Below are 6,245 nucleotides of genomic sequence, written 5' to 3' on the forward strand. Positions count from 1 at the left end.
TATCTGTAAAATGAGGGTGTTGAACTGGATTATTTCTAAAGGCACTGCCACATCTCAATCCTATGTTCCATGGATCAGTTCAATTCCAAGGAAATGAATTTAACATTTAACATGTGCCATTTGTGATGCTCATCGCTGAGAGTACAGAAATGAACACACACACACACACACACACACACACACACACACACACACACTACCCCTGGTCTCAGGGAGTTTATAGCTCAGTGGAGTTGGGGCAAGGAGGAGATAAGATATATATACAATAAAAGTTAAATGGAGATGGAGATGTCCAAGCATAAGCAATTCAAAGAAGAAATGATTCCTTATGACTGGGGATACAGAGGGAGGGGATAAAGGAATGATACTCGTACTTCAGAGGGTCCTCAAGGGAAAAGAAAAATACCACTATGCAAAGATGTGGCGGGGCGGGAGGGGTGCAGTCTCCTCTAGATGTGGGATGCAGCTAATGCACAAGCTGAATGCAAGACAGGTCAGCATGAGACTGAGCAGTCAGTAATACCTTTTCAAAATTGTTTCCTTTTTTAGTTTTGCAGGTTTTTTAGCTACTAATTAGTTGCAAATAAAATCCACTCCACCTCCAGGGGAAAAAAAAAGACCATATAATGTGGAAATTGACTGTTGGAAGGGTTTTCACAAATTTTCTATATCATATTGTCAGAGATACAGTTTTCCTTAAGGGTAACCCCGGTCTTAAGAAAACCAGAGACATACAGATGGAAATTCTTTGTCTTCCTCCTTCGAAATCATTTAGTAAAATTAGGTAGCTAAGAAATTCAATTTGTGCCTATAAAAAAAGCCCCATGCTAATTGCAGCAGGCAAATGAGTAATTATAACAAATTACCCAAAGAGAATGCAGAATAAAATAGCGAGTGTTATGCAGTAGAGGCTACAATTAGATGGTGTTGCACGACTCTCTCTTGCATGTCTTCTCTCTGAACCTCTCTGAAGAATGGAGAAAAAAGCCTTGGACCAAAACTGAAGGGGAACAGTTTGCTGATTGTGTCCTGAGGGACTTGGATAAAACTCAAGCAATGCAGAAAATCCCCTCAGGTTATACTCGGCAGAATTCTTGACCTCTGCCATATCATATCTATCAGAAACCTTTATCATGAGGGCATACCTAATAATGGGCCATTTGGTGGCTTATAATTGCTTCGACATTGACAGCAGAGAGGTATACATCATCATTTTCCTTGTTTAAGAAAAATGCTTGAAACAGAAGGGAAAAGGCCAAATTTTAAATCACTCATGTATTAAAGCAAACTTGTAAAATATTAAAGCAAATTCAAACTGATTTAATATTTCAATTTATACTGTTTCTGAATTGTTAGCAATAACTAAGAACCACAATAATGCTTTGTTATTGTTTGTAATTCTAAGAGTCCAGGAAAAAAATATGGACTATAGGATCATTTACTTAGAGTTAAAGGAGACTTTAGAGGTTATCTAGCCCCAAATGCTTATTTTACAGATAAGAAAATTGAGATCCAGAGGTCAGTGCCTTACCCATGGTCATGCAGATAAGCAAATAACAAAACTGGGATTTGAACTCAGGGCCTTCTGACCTCAAAGACAGCGTTCTTTCTACTATGCTGTGCTGCCTCAAACAATTAATAGATATGAAGGGCAGGTATCATTTAGAAGGACAGGACTACAGAATTTTAAAAGTTGGAAAAAGGTAGCATTAAGACTTCTAGGGAAGGGCAGAAAAGGGCTGGTTCTCTCCACATTAGTATTATGGTGACTTCACCCATGTAGTGACCGATACACAACTGAATTAGGTGAGCTTGTGCCGGTGCTCCCACCTGCCTTCTCCTCTTTTTGTATTTGTTCTTTGCTGGTCTTAGATAAATATCTATCCCCAGATGGACACGTCCATCCAAGCTTGGAGATAACTTTGTGAGTTTGAAAGGTCAAGGTGCTAGTTCCCACTGGGTTGGAGCTGAATGATGGCAGGAGTCTAAGGCAACTATTCCGGTGCTCTTGGAGAGGGATGGCCAGCAACAAGATTGACCTAAGCCTCCCAGCTTCACTAACAGACATGGATTGGGAGTTGTCTGGGTAGTCAGTGTGGAGCTGAGGTAAAATGCCTGATTGACAGTCTTGCAGACCGCTTTATGTTTTCATGAAGCTCAAAGATCATTTTCCCAGCAGATTATAACAGTAGTTATAAGTTAAGTTACTAAATCTTGTGTTAAGTCATTCTGTGAATGACCACTGTCTTTTATACTTAGCACTTTCTTAGTGTGTAGAAATACATTACCTGTCCCATATTGGATTCATATTGTACACACAGCATTTTTTTCTTCCCTTTTTTGGGAGAAACTCTAGACATGAACCATAATCTAAGCTACAATAAATTTTTCCCTGAGGCAATGGAGGGGGGTGGTGGTTAATGAGTTGAGAAGTAGAGAAAAGTGGAGTCTAACCTTCCTCATTAGAAGTCAAGCTTTCCCCAGTACTGGACCCCATCAAACTTCATGCCAGAGCAGAAAGGCTCCTTAGAGGATAGCTCCCTATGGTTCCAATAGAGTTTATCAGGGTTAATCAGACAAGAAAACTGATGGCCAGAAAATTAAAATGATGTGACCAAGGTCACAAAATTAGTCAGTGATCAAGCTACCAGCATCCAGTATTCCGGACCAGATATTAAAGCAAAATTAGGATTCTATCTACTTCTTAATATATAGAAGTCACAAGAACTTTTAGTACTGGGTTTGGGCAAATGAGTCCTATCTCCAATTGGTCAATATGCAGCATAGATCACTGATTAATCTTTCGCAAAGGGTTTGAAATGTTTATTGATGACTTGGACAATTCAGGTCTCAATCTTCAAAACCATAGTGACCTCCAGTGGCCTTTTCTGATAGTGCACACTTTCATTGAGGCAAGCTTATAACGAACTGAAGTGGTTTTTGTTTTGCTTTGTTTTTGCTGTTGTCTTTCATTACACACACAGATCAAAAAGTGCAAGGTCAAACTGGGGAAGGCTTATATGGCACCTAGAGACTATGAAATTTGAAATCTCAGCTAATAGTTTCTTTCCAACATTGCATAGTTTGAAATGATGTCCTGCCTTATTTATTGCCTAATTATGTTCTCTCCTTTCATAATCAAGGAAATCTACTATAAATTGCTAGTCAAAATTTCCCAGGAATCTAAGAAAATTCTCAAGGCACACTTGTTTGTAAAGTCATTCAAAAATTCACTCTTATCATGCATAAAAGACTAATTATTGAGTGTGTATTTTATTAAAGAAATAAGTAGGCATAAAACCAAGATTTGGATTTTGGAATGATACTGCCTTCTCCAACAGCGTGGTATAGTGGAAAGAGTACTCTATATTAAGTCAGAGGACCTGGGTTCCAATCCCATTTCTGCTATTTCCTATGTCTATGACACTGGGCAAGTCACTTTCTTTTTCTAAGTCTCAGTTTCCACATCTGTAAAATGAGAGGATTGGATTAGATGACTTCTGCTATCCCTTCCAGCTCCAAATCTATGATGCCAGGACTATATATATGATTGTTCAAAATTTAGAATATAGAAAGGCCACAGTGATTAATAGATCCCCGGACTGTGAATCAGGAAATCTGGGCTCTATTACAAAGTGCTTGATGTGAATATGGCAAGTCATAGAATATTAGAGGCTAGAACAAACCTCCTAGATAATCTTATCCTCCTTCCTTCTTTCGTTTTACAAAGGATGAAAGTGAAGCCCAAAGACATTAGCTGGTGTGCTCTAGTTCCTCTCAGCTAATCAGTTAGCCCGGTCAGGACCAGAACCCAAGTTTTCTGACATGCAATCTAGTGCTTTCACCAAACTGCCTCAACATGTACATGATGGGGGAAAGGTGAAATAATATCTGTATCTTTAAAAAAAAAAGTGTCTGCTCTATAACATATATTTTAAAAGTCTTCAGGCACCTTAGCTATATCATGGATCTTGCTTTTGGTCTATATAAAAGGAAAAACAAGAGATCCTTGTTCTTTTCCTAATTCCCCAAAGCCCCTTTCCCTGCTGCTTTCTACACAAGAGCAGACACATTTCATAGGTATGGTTTCCTTATAGTGCCGGTTGAGTTTCATTTTGTTCAATCTGGAAGCAGCTATAAAAACGTAAAGCAACAAAGTAAGATAAACTGCATTTGTGTGGAGGTTATATGCATCTAACATAAGCCAACTCAGATTTAAGACTTTAAAAATGTTATTATAAAAAATGAGCCTCTTAGTTAACTGGCTCCAATCACTCATTTTCCATCAGTTGTCAATGCATGCTTCTTAACAGACTGGCTCTGCAAGATTTATTCTGACTCCCTTTTCCCCCTTCCCCCCATAGCACATAAAGTTTGAAATCGACTCCTTCCTCCAAAAACACCCTTGAGTTGTACAGTACCCTGCTAAACAGAAAATAAATACAACTAAACCCAAAATCTAATATTCTAGCTTTTTTTAAAGAGGTGCTGGGGTTTAAGGTTACAGAAGAGCAGTGACATTTCTAACATTATTAAGCAACCAAATGGGAAAAGAAATTATTTATATCTGCCTTTAAAAAACATGTGTGTGTGTGTGTGTGTGTGTGTGTGTGTGTGTGTCCTATGAGTGCCTATTAGAGTGATTTAATGCCTATTCTTCTACGGAAGCAGTTTTATATTTTAAACTCCTCTAAACCAAGACTTTAACTACTCCCCAGCCTCAAACACTTCACATCTGTTCCTCCAAAACAGTGTGATCATATAGTCCCTACAGCTAAAGACGTTTGCAGCTGACAATGACAACAGTAATAATCTGTGGCATCACCCTCATAGCAGCTATTTTAATAATGAAGGATATAAGAAAGTTACACAACAGTCAACTTTTGACTTTCATTTTCTGATGGCTTTTGGCTGCTCACGTATGGAGATAAACGGTTTCTCCTCCTCCCCTCTTAGTTTTTCCCTATATTAATTTCACTAGAATCCCTCATTTTTAACTATCTTCCAATATCAGGAGAGCATTCACTTTTTTCTCCTTGACACAACTCACAAATAGCTCTTCTAAACCGCATAGAACTGCTTCCACGAAGTGCAAAAAGTTAAGACATATTTGAAAATAGCCTGATGAAATGGGAAAAAAAACCACTGGCCTGGCCATCAGACCCACATCTACAGCATCTCCTTCAGGGTATGGCTCATAATAGGCAATTATTGTTGATTGGTTGGTGGGGTTTCAGTGGCAACTACACATCTAAATAACTTGTGAAATTTCAGGCAGGCCATGTAAGCTCTCTAAGCACCAGTTTTCTTCTCTATAGAATGAGAAGGGAGGGAAGGAGAGAGATGGTAGATGATCTCTGAAGTCCCTTTCCTTACAGTCATTCCAAAATTCTTTATGCATGTGAGGAGAAAAGTAGCAGTCATTTACTTTCAAATATAAAGTCAGTTCCGGACATTTCTACATGGGCAATCAACCAAAGCAAGAAGACTAATTCAGGTCTCTCACATTCACACCTGCACATGTAAATGTCTGCTGTTCTTAGATTCTTCACTTCATAGATGTTCTGAGTTTTCACATGTGCCACAGTACTTAACCACAAGTGTCCCTCGGGGACAGAAGCTTCCATGAGTTTCTCTCCACTGCCAGGCTTTCTTTGTACAATGGTTGGTTCCCAACCAACACAGTGAACTTTCCCTCATTAAAACAGCAATGTTGTTCCGGGTTCATCTACCTAGTTTGGTGTCATACAAGTTTGGACCCACTAAATGTAGATTCAAATTAAAAATATAATTAAATGTAATACATTGTCACTAAGTAGCTTTCCCATCCCCTTAAAATATACCACTCTCACTGATACAAGGGAAAATGTTTGCTGCCTCTGTTCATCTCCTACATCAAGGCTTCCATTTATCATTGTGGCTAGGAAATACTGATGTGTCCTGAAAAGCATGGCAATTGACACGTCTGATGTCAGAGAACAGGCGCATCAAAATTTAGAGTGCCTCTTCATCAATTTGGCTGCAGTATGATGAATTTTTCAGCAAGAACAACTTGTAAAAACAACCAAGTCATAAAAGGAAAATGGAATTTATCTGGAGACCAAAGTGGCTACACAGGGAGCTCACCAACTCAATTAAATTTTTAAAAGAAATGTACAGAAGACGGCAAGGCCGTATGACAGAAGGTGAATCTAAGAGCATGGAATAATCCTGTAAAAACAGTGTTAAGGATACTAAAGCACATC

Source organism: Phascolarctos cinereus, unplaced genomic scaffold (assembly GCF_003287225.1).
Source record: "Phascolarctos cinereus isolate Bilbo 61053 unplaced genomic scaffold, phaCin_HiC Scaffold_2;HRSCAF=192, whole genome shotgun sequence".
Lineage (NCBI taxonomy): Eukaryota > Metazoa > Chordata > Mammalia > Diprotodontia > Phascolarctidae > Phascolarctos > Phascolarctos cinereus.